General features: G+C 40.9%; 1 protein-coding gene across 50 annotated transcripts in view; it reads right to left on the bottom strand.

Moving 5' to 3' along the window:
* The window catches only part of LOC146820883 (uncharacterized), a 1,936,624-nt gene that overhangs the window by 1,684,314 nt on the left and 233,108 nt on the right, over window positions 1-19,202 (bottom strand). The window lies entirely within an intron of this gene.

Here is a 19,202-nt window from a genome sequence, read left to right as displayed (position 1 = left end):
TTGGTTCAGTGTGCTGGTCCTCTGCATTAACCGCACGTTCTGGGGGCTGGCCCACATTTTGTGTGCCCACTGGTGCAGGGTGTCAGTGTAACGGTGTTGGCTGGTTCCATTTTTAGTGGTTTGTTCAAGAAGGCTTCCATGTGAGAAGCGTGGACTTTCAAGAGTTCTTTTGTTCTGCTCATTGTTAAGATGTCTGCCAGAGATCTTCCAGATGCATTCACAGAGCTTTGCTGACATGCACCCTTGAATTATTTTTCATTTTCATCAATGGAACTGAATGTGCTGGCCAACTCCTGTAACCACATGTAAAAAGTGTCAATAGATTGTTCTGCATGCTGCATGGATTGTCGAAATATGAACCGTTCATAATCTTTATTTGCCATTGGCTTGAAGTAGGCATTAAGAACCACGATGATGGTCAGGAGTGTTTTAGGTGCGGCTTCCATGGTGGTCTTTGAGATCCTGTGAATTTCCTTGCCACCTAAGTGTAGGAGCATTGCCCTTTTCGGTGCATTTTCTACCTTGGTGGCCTCAAAGAATAGCAGCACCTTTTGTACCCAATCCTTCCATCTGGGTGCTTGGGCTGCTGGGGCACCTTCAAATGTGAACGGCTTGACGGGTGGTATACTTGACATAGCTCAAAAGCTTGGAAAGCTCTGAACTTTAATATTTGCAATGGTGGCCACTCTTTCCTAGAGATACTGAGTCCAAAAGGCCTGCTGTGCTACCTTTTGTGGCACTCTCCCCTTGTAAGTCAGCACACACAGATGGCCACTCCTGCAGCAGGCTGGATGGCGAAACGTCTTCAGCTAGGGATAGTTGTGCTGCGCTGGCGGGGGAAACAGTGGGAGGACAGCTGCTCATGGTCCATGGCACATGCAGGTCGGGTTGGCTCCAAATGCTGCTAGCAGACACCACGTAGGGAAGGGATCACCTGTCGTACGAAGCACCAGCACCACACACCCTGAAAGGGCACGCAGCTGCCACAGCACAACAGGACCCAGGTATGCAACGCCCTTGTCGCCAGTGTCATGTGGATGCCAATGATGATGGGGTACTCTGTAGTATGGAGTATGGAGGTGCACTAGTGCTGAGGCCTAAGAATGATGACACAGAGACGTTATTCCCGTGACACAGTGTACAGCACCGACGGGTCTTCCTGTCCACGCCTGGTCGCTCCCCACAAATTTGTTACCTTGACCCACGTGGTCAAACCACATAAGCACACTTAGAAGGCGTGGTTGTACAAAACCCCTATGCCCACTGACTCATGTATTGGTCAAACACTCTAGTTGCGTCACTGGAGCGACACTACAGTATAGTCAGGTCAACTATCATATATAGTCATATAGACTATATACACCAGTTTTAATACACATCTTGCTTCTAAGAAAAGCCAGTTTAGGTTACATAGTACTACAGTTACATAGTAGAATCTTCTAGTTACTGCTATTAGCCCTGCAGCTGCATTCCGGTCTACTTTTAAAATAGAGATGTGTGTTTTAAGAATGGCAGCCAAAAAACTGTTGGTGTAGTCAAGCCTAGGGAGCACATAAGCTTTCACAACAATTTTGATATTGTTAGCAGATATGATGGAATTTTTTACTCCAGGAGCCTAATTTGATACTGCTCATGTTTCACTATGGCATTAATGAGGGATTATAGATTCATGTTTTTGTCTAAAGTGAGTGATTTTGTGCATTTGACAAAGAGTATGTACCTAATTAGGTTGGTTGGTTCTAGGCAGAACTGAACCAGAGCGTGGCTATTTGTAGGAGTAATTATTAGGAACGCTATTATCAAATGTTTTTTTTCTAAAATGTCTTTATTGAATTTTTCATACACATATTAAAGAAAGTGAAACTGTAACCAACTGTGCAATATCTGGTTCCTGTTCAATTCCGGTACACCTTGCCAACATCTGTATCACATCTCCATACATTTGGCTGTAGTAAATAATAATTCGTAAACAAGGACATGTGCGTATAATATTGTATGAGTTCATGAAATAAAATCATTAACCTCAATAGTATCGAGAAGACACGCATTCTACAATTCATCAGCCTCTAAAACAGATCAAAGGCTGAGTGGTTTGACTGAGAATGTAAATTAAAACCACATTTTACTACAAAAAATAGACTGCATAGATTTCTCAATACATAATACCAGGGCCAGAAAACTGTGCTACAAATCCCTAATCAGGAATAATAAACACAGTTTGCTAAATAGAAAGTGACAAAGAGCTTGAAAGAGCTGCTTTGGAAATAAAACATGGGCCTCCAGGCTGAAAACAGAGAAGGCCTGGAATAAAATGAAAGTAGCTGGAATCTAACATCACTGAAATAACATGGATAAACCACTTCACTGCCATTGTTGATACCAAAAATAACCCTGCCCAAATGAAGCCTACCCAGGCTGAAGAACTTGGTGAAACAAGCAGAGATCATAAGCACTTATGCGCTTATGGGCAGAGGTGCTTACGAAGGACAAAGTGAAGGAGGCACAATGTTCTACGAAAGGGGAATGCCCACGGGCCTAATCTAAAGCCTATTTGCAAGTCGTCAAGGAAATTGTAGATTTTGAATAAATTGTTTTGTTGTTTTGAGACACAACTCTTCAGAACTTCAGAGAGGAAGGAGATGTTGCATAAAGATTATAAGTTGGTCTGATTGATGGTATCGGTACCATTCTGTCTCAGTAGTGGACTGATTTGTCCAGTCTTCAGAAGGTCATTAATTTACCTTCAATTCTAAAAGCCTGATGTGATTCAAAAGTAGTGGGGTCGAAATAGTTGTTACATACTTTTAAATCTTATCTTAACAATGTAGTACCTGCCAAGGTAGTGAAATCAATGCAGGGGTTTTTCAGGGTAGTGGACCTAAAGGTAGTAACATACAAGCAAGTGCATGCATAGTCATCATTTAGCCTATTTTTACCGGTAAGCGCACAAAAGTGGCAGGTAATTAAATAAACCTTTTGCAATGGACTCAGTCCCTTGCAAATGGTGAGAGAAACTTTGGGCAAGATTGTAAAGTTTCCATGATGTCTCATTGCAAAGGGGTCTGTTTTTGTGTTTTAAAACATAAGGAAAATCTTCAGGTTTGGTTACGTCAAACAAAGTTAACCTTATCAGTCTAAAATGGAAATGAGGATTGTACCCAAAAGATGATTTGCAGGCAAAAGCGCAAAGCAAACATTTCTAATACCATAGTATTCTTTAGATAGCATGGAAGTATTTAGAGGTAGAAACATCAAATAGTTTATTTTTAAAATCAATGTGACTCCATTTAAGGGCAGTCCATGGCATGAGTAAAAGAACTTTGAAAATGAGGGCACGAATGACAAGATTTACATTCTTTCTCAATAGGCTACAGATTAATTGTAAACAAGTATACATTTAATTAAAAGCTGGAAGCTACTCATGTTGTTTCACCCCCTGAAAACTTTACCTTTGCATTATTGTAAGCTACAGGAGGATATGAAAAAATTAAAGAGATGGCTTCAGTACTTTGTAGTCTGATAAAGTCAACACTGTGATGCTTTATCCATTTGCTTAGTTTGGCTCGTAATTTAGTGTTCTTCACTGCACTCAGAGCAGGAACGTGAAGGAATGCCACAACCACAGCCAGACTTCCCTTAGAATTCAATTTTAAATCGTTTGGTTTGCTACAGGAACATAATTTCACACCTCTGAAAACAAGTGACTTCCCAAAAAGGGACAAGGGTTGAGGCAGGTGAGGTCCCTTTGAGAATAGCCCCACCATTAACAATCTTCTTCAGTCACTGCAGTGCAGACCTGTGCAGGAGAGATGGATTTGGGGTAGAGGGGGTGTCGCATAAAACATAACATTGTAAATGGCTTTGCTATTTGACGTCACTATGATCAATTGACAGCTATTATTCTATTTTTTCACTCTCAAAATTAACCAGATGATAATTTTGTGAACACTCTAAAAGTTCTGTAGGAATCAAAGACAACCCTGATAGAGGTTGTTATTGTAGTTTAAATGGGATCAGATTGTGGCACTAATTGTTATATTTGTGCGACTTGCCCCTTGAAAATGCAATGGCCCAATGACCTTCACAGTGAGCCTCCACTGTAAAATATGCTAGTCTTGTTTTCCATTTTTTCCATAATAAAAAAGCTTAGATGATTGCTCTCATAATCAAAGTTACCTAATGGTGGCAATGCAAATTGCACATTGTGCACCCTCCTCAAATTTTCACGCCATACTCATATTGTCTGTGTTTATAGTTGACTCAGCATACATCCTGACCCTTCTCCTCACTGCTACTACCCCAACCTCCCTGCTCTATAATTGTCAGTCTTTGCTTCTGTGTTAAGTCCTTCCCCCTATCTGACTCACTTCTGCTAGTCTGTAAGACCACAAGATGTTCATTGACCCCTGTCTACTTTGTTGCTGGGGGCCTGGTGAACCACATTGCATAACCTGTATTTTATTTCCGGCCATGTGTTCACAGTAGCACTTCTACGCTCTGCAAGGAAAACAAGCACTTACCATTTTATAATTCATAAGTGTAAAAGAAAGTTGATCTTTAAATAAGAATCTGATGTTGGAGAAAACAATTATTTGGATTATGACAATATTTTCAAAATTGATAAATATGCTAGGACCTATACTTCCGTTCAGGATCTTTAAAAACTGGTACATCCCTCAGCAGCAGGCTATAAGGCTATGATATAGCAGCGACAGCAGTATACTGTGTCATCAGTTCTGTAGTTTGTTGGCAGTATTTGAATTTCCTGACTGCATTCAAAGTATCACATAAACGGATTTGTGTTAGATGTCACTGTAGTATTTTAATTTGTCAGCAATAAATTGTGCAGTGCTTGATGTCAGTGCCATATTACACCATGTAGAGCATTTTTTATTGTGACCAGTTCAACTTCAAAAAACCACATTTTGCACAACAAATTAAAAGATGTCAGACCGATTTTACCACTGACAAATTCAAATGTGGTTGAATCAAATCTAGCCACATTTTTCCACCACCCCTACCGAAAAGTGTCATTACTGCCGGAAAAACAATTACGAAGAAAATGATACTTTTTATGCTAGGTTTTCACTCTTTCTTTTGAGAACAGGAATTATAGCAGTGCACTTCTTTAGATGCTTTAGTGTGGAGGTCATCTCCTTCTCAAGTCTAAATGTCGGGATTTCTGGGTTTAACCGTTAGGCTTAAAAATATGCATATTTTCAAGGATTCAAGTTTTCTCAGTATTTTTGATAAGATGTTGAGTTATAGTTATTATAGCCTTAGAGCCCGACGTTCTACCGGGGCTCTACCGGTTTCCAGCAAAGAAGCAGACTGAGTACACTTCTACGGCTTCTGGCTGCTTGATCTTCTCAGGGGAAGGGGGCATTAATCTCTTATTTTTATTTTTTTTATTTTTTATTAAACAGGCTGACAGGTAAAGCATACATTAATACATATATTTGTAGACAGTATATATATAATAGAGAAAAAAAAAAAAGAAAAAGGGTTATAACCTTCTTTCAGCGCTAATCAGTGATACTGGGCTTTAAACGCGAGAAAGGAAAAAGAGAAAAAAAAGGAGAAAGAAAATGATAAGGGCCGTCTCATTCCATAAATGTTCCCCAATTTTTTTCCTGTTTACTCAGAGACCATATCCCTCTTAATTTAGCTAACGCTAGCTCCATCGCGTAAATCTCGGTGACCAATGCCCACCAATCCCAGACCGTAGGTGGATCAGTACAGGTCCAAGCTCTTGCCACAGTTAGTTTAGCACATGACATAAGTATTGAAGCCAAAGCAGCCTGTGGGATTGGGGTGGGATAGATATCTAGCAGAATCGAGGCAGCAGTAAATGTAGGTAATTGAATGTGTTTAATTTTTAAGACCTTCTGAATGTCCCCCCAATAGGCCTTAAGAGCAGGACAGGAGAACAGCATGTGTATCAGGTCAGCGGCCTCGGTTGAACATTTAGGGCATTTAGTTCGATCGCTAGAAGAATTATTGGAAGACCATTTAGAAATTATTTCGGGCGTATAATATAGCATACAACTCGTTCTAAACTGTTGAAGCCTTAGGCTTGAAGATCGAACCCGTTTATTAATATTTGACAAAGATCTCTCTATTTCTCTCGCTGTGATGTTTAAGCCTAAGAGCCTGCCCCACTTATCTGCTAGTTTAGAACAATCATTTGATTTAAAACGAGTTAGAAAGCAATAAGTGTCACTTATTACTGATTTGTTTTTTCCAGAGTATAAACAAGACCATATTTCGCTGTCTGTAACCGCCAGAAGTTGTTTTTTATTAATCAAGTAATCGTGCAGCTGTAAGTGTGTGTACCTCATAGTTTCGGGGAGATCATATAGTAATTTGAGAGTGTTAAAGTCTAAAAACCCATGAGTACCATATAGATCCCCTAATACACTAATGCCCCTTCTAGACCTGCTGTAAGTGGAGTTATCGTTAAAAATTCCCGGAAGACCCGGGTTACCCCACAGCAGCAACTTTGGATGAAAAAAAGTAGTTTTGCAATACGTTGATATATTGCCCCATATCTTTATTAAATCTCTAGCAGTCTTGAACTTGACTCTTTTAAAGTAGTTAGGGTCGTTGACTCGAAGCAGAAACATATTTGAGTCCTGTTTTAACATGAAAGTATGAAAGGGAAGTGTTCCTCCTTTAATAAGCAATGAGCGGATACGCAAAACAAAAGAGGACCAGAAATACAACTTAAAATCGGGAAAGTTAAGCCCTCCCATTTTCGTGTTATTTGTCAAAAGTTTTATCGACCTTCTCGCCTTTTTATAACCCCATATGAATCTACTGAATGCGCCGTCTAGTTGTTTAAAAAACATATTGTTTAAATTAAGTGGTATAGATCGAAAAAGATATACAAATTTAGGCAATATCGTCATCTTAATTAAATTAATTCTTCCAATTAAGTTCAGGGGTAATCTGTGCCATTTTTTTAAAAGTAAAATAGTAGATTTGGTTAGTGCGTTGTAGTTTATATTATTAATTTCCTGAGTTTTAGCCATTAGTTTAACACCTAGGTAGGTGGCACTTTTACAAATCTCAGGAACAGCCGAGTTTGGGGTATAATTAGCAATGACCTGAGTCTTTTGTACATTAAGTTTATACCCTGAAATGTTCCCAAATTTTTCGGCCTCAAAAACGATACCTTGGAGAGCCGCCACGATATCTTGTGAATAAACGGCAATGTCGTCAGCATATGCTGTTATTTTTAGCGTATTTGAGCCAGATCTAAAAGGTACAACTTGGTTTTGGGACTGGAGAGCAGATAAAAAAGGTTCCAATGAAAGAGCAAATAAAAGGGGCGAAAGAGGGCAACCCTGACGAGTGCCACGAAGTATTGAAAAGTCAGGGGATGTCAGGCCCCCATAACAAATATGAGCGGTAGGATTATCGTAAAGAGATTGTATACCCCGCAGGAATTGTCCCCCAAACACCATTTTAGATAAGACGCACCAGAGATAGTCCCACCCCACTCGGTCAAAGGCCTTCTCGGCGTCTAGTAATATCATGCCTAGTGGGGTGGACTCTATCTCCGCAACGTCAAATGCCGTTATAGCCATGTTTACGTGCGTAGTAGTGTCTCTCCCAGATATGAACCCGTGTTAATAATTTTAGGCAAAATAGGAGATAATCTTAAAGCCCAAATTTTTGAAACATTTTTTGCGTCAACATTTATAAGAGATATGGGTCGGTATGATGGTTTATCTTTCTTTAAAAAAAAGATTATTTTCGCCCTATTCCATGAATTGGGTGATTTGCCATTAAGGCTTGCAGATTGCAGTACCTTCAGGAATAGGGATTCCAATTCCGCTAAACACACTTTATATAACTCCAGTGGTATTGAGTCTTCCCCTGCCGCTTTCCCTACTGGTAGTAAGGCTATAGCCTGATGTAATTCTGCCATTGTGATATTATGAGACAATGAGTCTGTTCCGGTTATGATCTGTAAATTTATTATATATTTGTCCACATAAGCCCGGATTGCATCAGGGTTAGGAGTGTTTTCTGGGGTGTATAGTTTCTTATAGTAATCTGCGAATTGTTCTACTATATCCAGAGGCTGGTTATAAATTTTATTGTCGTCCCCCCGGATGCTTGTAATCAGAGTACTGGCTCTATCCTCGGCGATTTTATAGGCCAAGATTTTGCCGATTTTATCGCCACCCTCATATTGTGCTATTTTAAATTTATGGATCTTAGTACTACTCTTCTGAATGAATTTAGTTTTAATTTCGTTTTTTAAGAATCCGAGTTTAAGGCCTATTTCTGTGGTCGTTGGTAGTTTTAATCGGAGTGCGGAGGCTAACAGTTCTTCTTGGTTGATTATGTTGGATATAAGCAGAGCATTAGCCTTTCTGCGTTCCTTATTTTGTCTAATCGTATAGGCCTGAGTAAAACCCCTGATACTTGCTTTACAGGCGTCCCAAACCATGCTACATACTGTTGAATCTATATTAATATCCATAAATTGTGTGAGGTGCGATTTAAGCTGCGTCACATACTGTGCCTCTGAGATCAAGTGTCTAGGAAAAGAAAATGGTCTGGGCAGGGTCTTAGTGTGTGGTGTTGTTATTATAAGGATTATTGGATTATGATCCGAAGAGATTCGGGGGCATAGAACCAAATTGCAGCTTTTTAATAAATTATCCCCTATTAGTGCCATATCTAATCTTGAGCACAATTTATGAGGTGCTGAATAATAAGTGTAACCCGGTAAATTTGGGTGTAGATATCGCCAAGCATCTTTGATGTCGTGGATGCGACAAAGATCTAAAATAGATAATCTGGTTTTGCGCATCCTTTGAAAGCTACCGGGTCTGGTTGTATCAATTTTATAATCCATGATGCAGTTAAAGTCCCCCATAATAATAAGCTCTCCCTCCCAATCCAAAAGTTTAATATTAAGCTGGTCGAAGATCTTCGGTTCGTCTGTGTTTGAGCCATAAACTACACAAAAGACGTATTTGTAATTCTCAAAGCTAAGCTGAGCAATCGCCCATCTGCCCTCTTTATCACAGAGGGTCTGTAATATTTCAGTATTTAAGTATAGCCACGCCTCTAATGGAGTGTGCAAGGTTCGAACCAATCACAATGTCATAGCCCAGTTGATTCAGTAATTTCTTATCCTTGCCAGCGATATGTGTCTTTGATAGGTATGCCACCAGAATTTCTCACAGAAAAACCATCACTTGGTGTAAGCAATGTGTCCCAAATAGAGTTTACAAAACAACGACTCCTTTGGAGTTAAAATGATTGGAAAATCAACACCCTCACAGGAAATACTTCTGCCAAACGATATTTTTGCTAACAATATTCTTTCATAAAACTGCTTTAATGTTACAACCTACATCTTCAGATCGGGTAATAGACTAGTTCACTTCTATATGCTGGTCTGGATACTGAATGAAAACTGAGTAAAGGCACGGTAAGAGAGAAGAAGAGACTTATCTCAGGGATATACTTTAGGGCTTTTTCAGAGTTTGTTATTGACATTTGGGCCCTATTCCTGTCCGTCCCATTCATTTCTATAAGAAATACCGACCTCCCAAAACAGACATCATGTAGATTATGAATTTAAGTAAACCACATAATACCCTCTCATTGCCTCACACTTTGGAATGGCTCCAGGAAGACTTACTAATCATTTTTATTCGTTTTTTCCTCTGTCTCTATAGGAGTTATTGCCCATGGAAGTCTCTTCTGAAGTTCAAATACTGAACATGCCGAAGCCCTCTCTAAAACTGCAGTTTTATACCCTGGATCAGGCAGAATGTAAACAAACACTGGCAAAGCAAACAGGTCTCTGCTCTAACATAACAAAGTTCAGCTGTCTACAATCACTTAAATCAGAGTCACCAGTACAGTGACATTGTCATTCCCACTACCTGATATTCTGCAGAATGGGCCTCGGCCCTAAGCTGGGAGCAGTTGGAAGACAAGGCACAACATTGAACTATTGCTTCCAAGGAAATACGGTCCTATTCAGCTACATTATGCAGGCCTGCCTGGCACATGTTTACTGATCACTCTCTGCACTGATTAACATGCAGCAGCCGCTATTCAGGCCAGGAGCATAATGAAACAATGCCTGGATCATCAGGCCCTCCTCAGCTTTCCTCTGCAGGCAGGGACATGTTTTTAAAAACTCTTTCCAGGGGGCTGGCAATGTTGCAGAGGGTAAGCAGGGAACAGATTTAAGAAGGAAAAACATTCTTTGTACTTACCAATTTAAGTGAATCATTGGTCAGACATGCGACAGGCTGCGCATACTGACCTTTTAGAGGAATCGACTTAATGCATTTGTAACCCAGTTTGGCCAACCTTTCAGAGAGACCAACTGAGGGCCTTATTCACAAAGGGACTCCGCGCTCGTGGCGGAGGCCCCGCTGCTGTGTGGAAGTCTACACTCTATGGAATTCTATTGGGGAGATTCCATCTGAGTGCGGAAACTCCCCCAGGATGGGGGGCCTGTGTGAATCAGGCCCTGAATCTGTAATCTTCCAAGAGCTCAGTCCAATAGGTTAGTTACGCAGCTCTAGGAATGACAGTCCCCTTGAACTATTGGGCTGACATGTAACTGTTCCAGCGTCACAGGCCTTTCAGAAACAGTCTTACCATGGAACAGATTCTGCTTGCCGCTTACAACCGACAGAAGTGGGAGGCCTATTTGACTAATGATTTATTTCTGTTAGTTAAAACACTTTTACTGTATTTTACACTTTCCCACTATTCCCACTCCTTGTGTACTGCTTCCTTGCCTGCAGAACATACACAGAGTAGATGTTTGTTAATACTGGCAAGGAGCCAGATAATTATTGAGTAATCGTTAATCAAATCTGACACAAACAAATAAACGCTTAAAAAGCTGGGAAAAGCAGAATACGATGCCAGACCAACATGTGAAGCTGTTAGCGTTATTATCATGCCAATTATTATAATTGCAAGAGCGGTCAAATTGAACCACAGTAAAAATGCAACACACATTTTTAGTGAGGCAAGAGCACTGAAGTGAAGTGTTTAGGCATCTAAAAGTTATATAAATCAATATTTAGCATTTCAGTCCTCAGATGCGGAATGTATACTTGCTATACTTTTAAATCAGATAATGTTGAGTTTATGACTTTTAATTTTATGTTTTAGCTTTCTATCTCCTACCTTTCATGTATATGTAGTGTTCAGCTCCTCAGCATCTAAGTTTGTATGTGTGTCCAAAGGGGGCAGCATGCCAGGTACCCACTGTGGGCTAACAGCTAAAGAAAAGTTGGACACAGTTACCTACAGCCAACTGAACCACAGTAGCCAGTGTCTTAGAGGGGTTGTCCAAAAGCCCCTTTCTTTATCAATATGTATGTGTATGTCTATTTGTATACTGTGTGGTGTGTGATGTGTATTGTGGAATTTGTGGTATGTGTTATGTGGTGAGAATAGCTCTCACCAGATAACTAAAGCTAAAAAGAAGACTTGCCTTTCGTTGCAAAGCGTGTATTGCAGAGCACAAGTCATCCTTACCCTTTACGTGAGGATGAGCCGTCCTCCCCTTTGGAGGACTTTCCAGCAAAGAAGCAGACTGAGTACACTTCTAAGGCTTCTGGGTGCTTGATCTTCTCAGGGGAAGGGGACATTAATCTCATGCACCACACAAAACCATTAAGGCCACATTTAGAGTTAGGCAAATTATAAGAAACACTGCAAACCAGTGTTCCTCCCACTACAAAATCCACAGTTTTCCCGCTCTATCAAGAGTTAGGGGAACTGCTGGGTTACCATTAGCAGAGCCTCCAATGACTCTGCAAAGAGTACGTCTTGACCCAGCAGTCCATTCTCCACAGAAAGTCTGGGACACAGTGATGGTCATTTTCTCACCTCTGTTGCCAGTATCAGGCGAAGTGGAAACAGGCAGAAAAAATATTAAATAGTCCCCGTGCATTAGGAGCTAAATGGAGTTTGTTTTCTCAGTTCAGAAAATGTTGCAGAGCAGACACTGTAAGATGGTGCCTGCTGGGCCTACTTCGTTGCTGTGTAGGGAGCCACTGGCAGGGCAGCTCCATTCTCAGCAGAGAGATCCCCGCCAGGCTGGTGGGGATCTCTAGATCTGGCAGGCTGCCCACCTTGGGCTAAATTAGTGAGTTATTCTTTGAAATACCTTTTTTGTTTTAAAAAGGTACTATATAAAGGACCACCATAACACAGAAGAAGAAACCGCAATGGGTCATTATAGGAGGCTATTCTTTCAGAAAATAACTGATTTAATTAGGGCATAGTGTGAAATTTGCAGATGAGGATGGGCCCCAATGCAAAATATAGTATTTATTGAATCAGTTCCACATAGACCAGGCACAAAGGAGGAAATCCAAGTCTGACCGCAGACGATTCTGCCCTTAAAATAAATCCAATAAGTCTTAATGTTTTGTTCAATATAATTTCAGGTGTGTGCAAGATAAAGAACAGTTTGAAGTTGGGGGAACATAAAGACCCAATTTTCTCCATTAAGAAATCAAATAATTACTGAGTAATCGAAAGGAGCTGGTGGGCCTCCTAATGGGACATGACTGTCATGGTTATCGGAGATTTGGTGTGAATCAATTTCTAGTCACTGAGGATTGAGACTATAAAATCGAGTTTGGCTCAATCCCTTCAGACTCTGGCCATGCAATAGTCCCATATCCTGCAGCAAGGTGACAAGGGAGATGATTATCAGGGATATCCAAGCCTTGTTTGAATGGAGCTTCTATGGATCAAAAGTAATAATTTTGTTGTCAAGTTATTTGGGAGCCTTTCCGTGAAATGCACTTATGGATGAGCAGAGGCTCTTGAGGTGAACCTGGCAGAGTCAGGATTGTAGGGTATTGATGTCTGGCTTGCAGATGTGATCCCAATGGTCTACTATCAGCTACTGATAAGGAGTCCTGGCTTACTAGCTGTAACATAACTCTAGGCAACTTGAAGCCACACTTTTTGTTTAATAAGGAAGACAATGGTTCTGTCGGATATAACCAAACAATCACTTTGTTTACAGTAATTAATGAAAAAAGGTTTTTTTTTAAGGATGATTACAATCAAAGGACCACATAAAGCTAACAGCAAAAATACGGTATAAATCACAAAGACCTCCAATTGGCAGGGTGGAATTACTTCATTTATATAAACACCCATAACAGTCTTCTTGCAAATTAAGGCTGCCAAAGTTATAAACATTGAGGTGAATTGGTGAACAAGTGACAAAGTGATCAAAGTGACAGGATTGATGTGCAATATATACAGAGTACAAACATTTTTTTTTTTTCTTTTTTTTTTTTTTATATACAAAATAAAAGTCGGCCAGTATTTGAAAGGGTACAATGACGCCGTTTCCGGGGGATTTCTGATTCTATGGGAAAGCGAGTCTTGGACTGGTCCTAGGTACTGTCGACGTTTCGACCCTTCATGTGCGATCTTCTATCCTCACCTGGGTCTTCATCAGGACTTAAATGTTAACAGTGGCAACCTATAAAAGTAAGTAAAGCACGTGTCAACAACTATTTGTACCAAAGTCACACGTATATGGTCCCGAATAGGCCAACAGAGACTCACCTAGCCAAAAGGTCTAGGATGACCCAATATTCAAATTTGGTAGATCCGGTGTGTACATCCAGCGGAGTATCTAAAAATTGATTAAAAATGACGGTCAATGGATGGAATCATCAACCCATCACCATTGAATGCAGAGCTCATCACCCAAAAGTGGGAAGTTAAATGTCAGTGTGGACTCATTAAGTCTCAGCGTGATAATTAGACCAAAAAGGATTTTAACAATAAAACTGGTCAGGCAATTGAACAGAAGGCCATTATATAGTAAACGTTGTGGCGGTGAGGTTGACAGCTTATTAGGAATCAGTCAAGGGACCCCCCGTGAAATTCGTCTGAAAAAAGTGGTGGCACACAACACTCGTTTATAAGCTCTAATCGCGACAGGCTTGGATATTCTAATGGCATAGAGAAAGGTATGCTCACCTGAAAATTCAATTATGAGCGGAAATGTTTAAGGTACGTCAACCGGTGATTCGGTTGGGAGCGAAGACAGTTGGGAGACTCAAACTGCGTCTGCGAAGAAAGCCACACGGGCAAGCTTAGTGAAACTGCCGCGGGGCAAGCGTTAAAAGGAAAATAATTCCGTCGCGTTACTGGGATAACTTACTTGGGAGGAGAGTAACAGACTTCTATCCACAGCGCGGTGCTTGTTCCCGCGTCTCAGTCCACCTTTCGTTGCTAATGGAAACCAGCGAGAGGCAGATCAGCCGGGATATATAGTGACAGCCCAGTTACTCCCTGTTATGACGTAAAACGTATGGAAACGCCGGCGCGGTTGCATAGCAACTCGAGTGGCGTTCTGGCAAATCAAGTGAGCCTGCCAGTGAGAAGCGGTGGCTCTTTACTGACGTCAAGTGTGTTTATTAGCTATTAGCTTGCAGCGAAAGATTAAAGGCCGTCAGGGAGGGAAAAAAACGATTCCTAAATAGGTTCCCGCGTGTCATTGGTGCAGCCCGTTTTTAACGAACTGAGGACACGAACAAAAGTGATGTAAAAAATATGCCAAAAGTAAATAGTCATTTTCGAAAATGTGTTGCATTCATCGTAAGACATACTGAACATTGTGCATAATTCTGTTCTTTGCAGATAAAATTAAAACAATGGGTTACATGAGATGTAATGGTTGAAGAACAGTACATATCGATATCAAAACGAATCCTTAAGTTATATCAAACCAGGACGGACAGATAATATCACATCCCAGCAGGGTCATGCGGATGTACAAACATGTTACAAAAGACATGGTGAATTGTTTTACAGGGAGCAAATAGAAATCGCACATTGTGTACAGCAATTTAAGCAATAAAATGGTGTGAACCGAATAACAACCTGAGTTTGGAACTTGAATAAATCAAAGTGGTAACTGGTGGTAACTTATGGATAAGATGTAAAAAATCAACATGACACATGGAAAATGAGCCTTTCAATGAAGTTTACACAACATGACATATAAGGACGTGGATTTGAACTGAATTAGGCTAACACTCAAATGCACCACATTGCCTGCTTAAAGGGAACAAGAGTTAAATGCCCAAAAACGTTTGAAGTAGTTAAAGGGAAGAAGGAACAGTTACAGCCCACGGTTTCAGTTAAACCATCTGTTTAGGGATTTTGCTAAACCAATTCAAACTGTTGTAATGTGTCAAAGGATTGTATCTATCTGTGATCTTTTCTTTCTGGTAGAGCGTGGAACAGGAGAGAGCTGTTACAACCCTTGATTACAGTTGACCCATCTGTCTAGAGGTTTCCTCAAACTCATTCAAACCTTGTTGTACTGTGTCAAGGGAATGTATCCATCTACATTCCTTTCTTTTTAGATTGAGTGTGATTGAACCCCCTCTTGGAGCCAGAGTGACCTTTTCAAGCACACACCATTTGATATCCTCAGGCAGGTGGTTCTGTGTGAGATAATGATCAACCATAGGGGCCCCTTGCGTTTTACATCTGATGCGGCTCATGTGTTGGAGCACCCTCACTTTCACCTTTTGTGTGGTTTGGCCCACATACAAAAGACCACAAGGACAAATTATTGCATAAATTACGTTACAACTGTTGCAATTTGTAAAGCCGTATGATTTGTAGGTTCTGTTGTGATATGTGAATGAGGGACCTTCCAATGTCAAAGGACAGGCTTTACATTGGCCACACTTAAAATGGCCCATGAGGGGAGGCAAACTGAGGTAATCTCTGAGTCCGGAGGTTTTGGGTGGTTCAAGATATGCCTTGACGACATTGTCTTTCACATTTCTCCCTCGTTTAAAGGCAAATAGGGGTTCCCCAGTGGTGGGAAGCTCACTCGAAACCAAGTTCCAATATTTTTTCATGATTTTCTTCATGGCATTACTTTTACTATTGAATGTGGTGACACATACAATACTCTCATTTTTGGTTGTTCCCTCCTTTACTTGCAGTAGTTGGTCCCTCGGGCAATACCAGGCGCGTTTCCGTGCACGTTTCAATAAGCCAATGGGATAACCCCTTTCCTTGAAGCGAGTAGTAAGGATGTCAGTTTCTTTAAAGAAATCAGTTCGTCGTGTACAATTTCTTCTTAGTCTCAGATATTGGCCGTACGGGAGGTTATCCCTAAGGCTGCGTGGATGATGGGAATCGTATTTAAGGAGTGTGTTCCTTTCCGTAGGTTTGCGATATAAATTGCAAATTAACCGTCCATCATCTGCTTCAAATGTGAGATCAAGAAAATTGATGGATTTGTTACTCTCTGCCTTGGTGAATTGGATATCTATTGATCTCGTGTTCAACCAGTTGTAGAATTGTTCAAGTTCCTCAACGGTACCCGTCCAGATCATTATGACGTCGTCAATGTACCTTTTTCAGGCTGTAATCTGATTGATGAATGGATTGGAAAGGCTGTAGAGATGTTCCTCCTCATACGAATCCATAAAGATATTCGCCAGGCTTGGCGCATAGGTAGCGCCCATCGCAACGCCTTTACATTGATAATAGAACTGCTTCATGAATACAAAGTAATTGTGTCTCATTGCAATTCCCAGAAGGCCTAACAAGAAGTCAGTTGGTATCCAATGTGGTCTTGGCCTCTTATCGAGGGTAGCTCTAATGACATCCAGGGCCTTCACCTGTGGAATGGAGGTATAAAGCGAGGATACATCCAATGTAACCAATAGTTGGGTTTGTATGTCGAATGGTTGTCCCTCCAGTAGGTGAATAATGTGCATTGTATCCCGCACATAAGATTTGGTCTCTGGTATCAAAGGTTGGAGGAAGTGATCTATAAACTGATTGAGAGGCTCCAAAACCGATTCGCATCCAGAGACAATGGGTCTCCCTGGCGGTTTGTCTAGGCGCTTATGTATTTTTGGGAGGGTATAAATAGTTGGAATCCTAGCTTCTTTCTTATTCAAGAAGTCACATTCTGGTTGGCTCAAAAAACCTTTTTCCACTCCATCCATGGTTATCTCCTCGATCAATGCTTTAACATCCGACGTGGGATCCTTTGGTATAGGGCAGTAGCTATCTCGAGCTGCCAATTGATGCTCTATTTCAGCTATGTAATCTTGTGTGTTTTGCAGTACCACCGCACCACCCTTGTCGGCGGCCTTGATCACGATGGCATCATTGTTTCCCAATGCAGATAATGCCAATCTTTCCTGCTTACTGATGTTGAATTTTAAGTATTCCCTCTTTTCCATCAGATCCATAATTTCTTCAAGGACAATTTTCTCGTAAGCGAGTATTTTCTCACTCATCATATACGCACATGGCGTGAACGTTGAGGGCGGTCTGAATGGCGTTGCAGCTGCTGTCGGGGCATACACATTTTTGCTGAAATAGTATTTCAAACGTATTTTTCTGAAAAACCGTTGTAGTTCAACCTTAACATTGAAGGAGTCAGGGACAGATGTTGGTACGAATGTAAGCCCTTTTTCCAAGACCAACCTTTCCTCGTTGGATAGTGTGTAATCGGAAAGATTGATGATTGGGTTTTGAGAGCTGGCTGATCGTGGATTCGGAACGTCTTCAGTGTTTCTTGGATGAGTCATTTGAGGAGGATTCTGTGCATTGTCAATTATCACAGTAAATTGGGGTTCCAAGGTCAGGTGACTCCTACATGGAATTTCCATCGGGGTATCTCTGGTTTGATGCCGTTCAAGAGGACTGCCAATAGTGGTTACAGCCAACGTGTCCTGTATGTTTGTATTTAGGAGATTTGATGTAATGTCAATCACCAAAGAGGCTTGGGGTTGCAGAATGGTACGAGAGCCAGAGTAACCTGTACATGAAGTTTCAATCAATGTGTTACATGTGGGCAGGTGTATAGCGGGTCTACAGTGTGAGCCCATAGAAATTGCAGGGTTGATGATAGGGCCTAACAAGAATGGAGTTGGATATGTATTTGAAACCAAAGAGTTGCCACATTGCATGTTCACCATCTGTATGTTTGTCTGCGGATCGAAATCTCGCCATGTGTTTCTGGCTGAAAAAACCGGACCCGTGAGTTGGTCCGCCGTGCGTTTCCACCCCTGTGGTTGCTCCATCCCCTTGCGCGGCCCCAAAACTGTTCTTGTCCCCCACCCCTGTTTGATTGCCTCTGACCTTCCCCTAAAAAATGAGACACTTGATTATCTTGTCTACTAGTGGAAGGCCTATCTAGGTCTGAATCTGAACCACTACCAAAGGAAGAATCCGAAAAGGTCTTAAATCTCCTAGGGCCCTGTCTACTTCTATTAGAAAAGAACGCTTGGCTATCCTGTTGATAATAATCGTCTGTGAGATATGGGTAGGTAAGCTTTTTGTCGTAATTTCTTATGTCTTTAGAAAGTTTATCCAACTTTTTATTGAGGGTTATGGTGTTGAATTCTACTAGGGCCTTCTCAGCCCTTTCCAGAGCCTCCTTAGCGTTTGATAGAGCACTGTCCCCCAATATTTCTCTTTTGAGTTCCGCAATTTCTTGCGTGAGCTTCTTAACGTACTCAATTGCTGTCTCTACTCCAAGCACCATCCAGTGCCTGGAGCAATTGTTGGCCACGAAACTGAATCCTTCTCTAAACTTTGGTACGTCTATGAAGATTGCAGGTTCGTTCCGAACCTGTAGTCCCTTAGGAATTATATTAGATTGTAAATATTTAGTAAGCACGTGCCCATGAAGTCTGGAGCGGATCAGTTTCTTCTCTAACTGTTCAATTTTGGCCAATTTTTCATTAAGCCCAGAGTCCACTGATATTCTATCAGGACCCAATAGAAAATTAGAGACCCCCTGTTCTTGTATGAGGTTTGTTATGTATTCTTCACTATATGCTAATGTCTCTTTGTCTGACATAGTACAGAGTCAATTACACGTTTAGAACAAATAATGGTGATGTCTGTCAAATATTCAAAAACATACAACAAATGAGAGTAAAAAACCCTCGCAGGTCAGCACCTGCACCAACTAAGTTATAAAGACAATGGGGTGACCCTGTGTCCCTCAGAACCTGGGTATAAATGATAAGGAAGACAATGGTTCTGTCGGATATAACCAAACAATCACTTTGTTTACAGTAATTAATGAAAAAAGGTTTTTTTTAAGGATGATTACAATCAAAGGACCACATAAAGCTAACAGCAAAAATACGGTATAAATCACA

Source organism: Triturus cristatus, chromosome 6, assembly GCF_964204655.1.
Source record: "Triturus cristatus chromosome 6, aTriCri1.1, whole genome shotgun sequence".
In the NCBI taxonomy this organism is placed as follows: Eukaryota; Metazoa; Chordata; class Amphibia; order Caudata; family Salamandridae; genus Triturus; species Triturus cristatus.
Note: the sequence above shows the minus strand (reverse complement) of the source record. Positions and strands in the feature narration are given on the sequence as shown.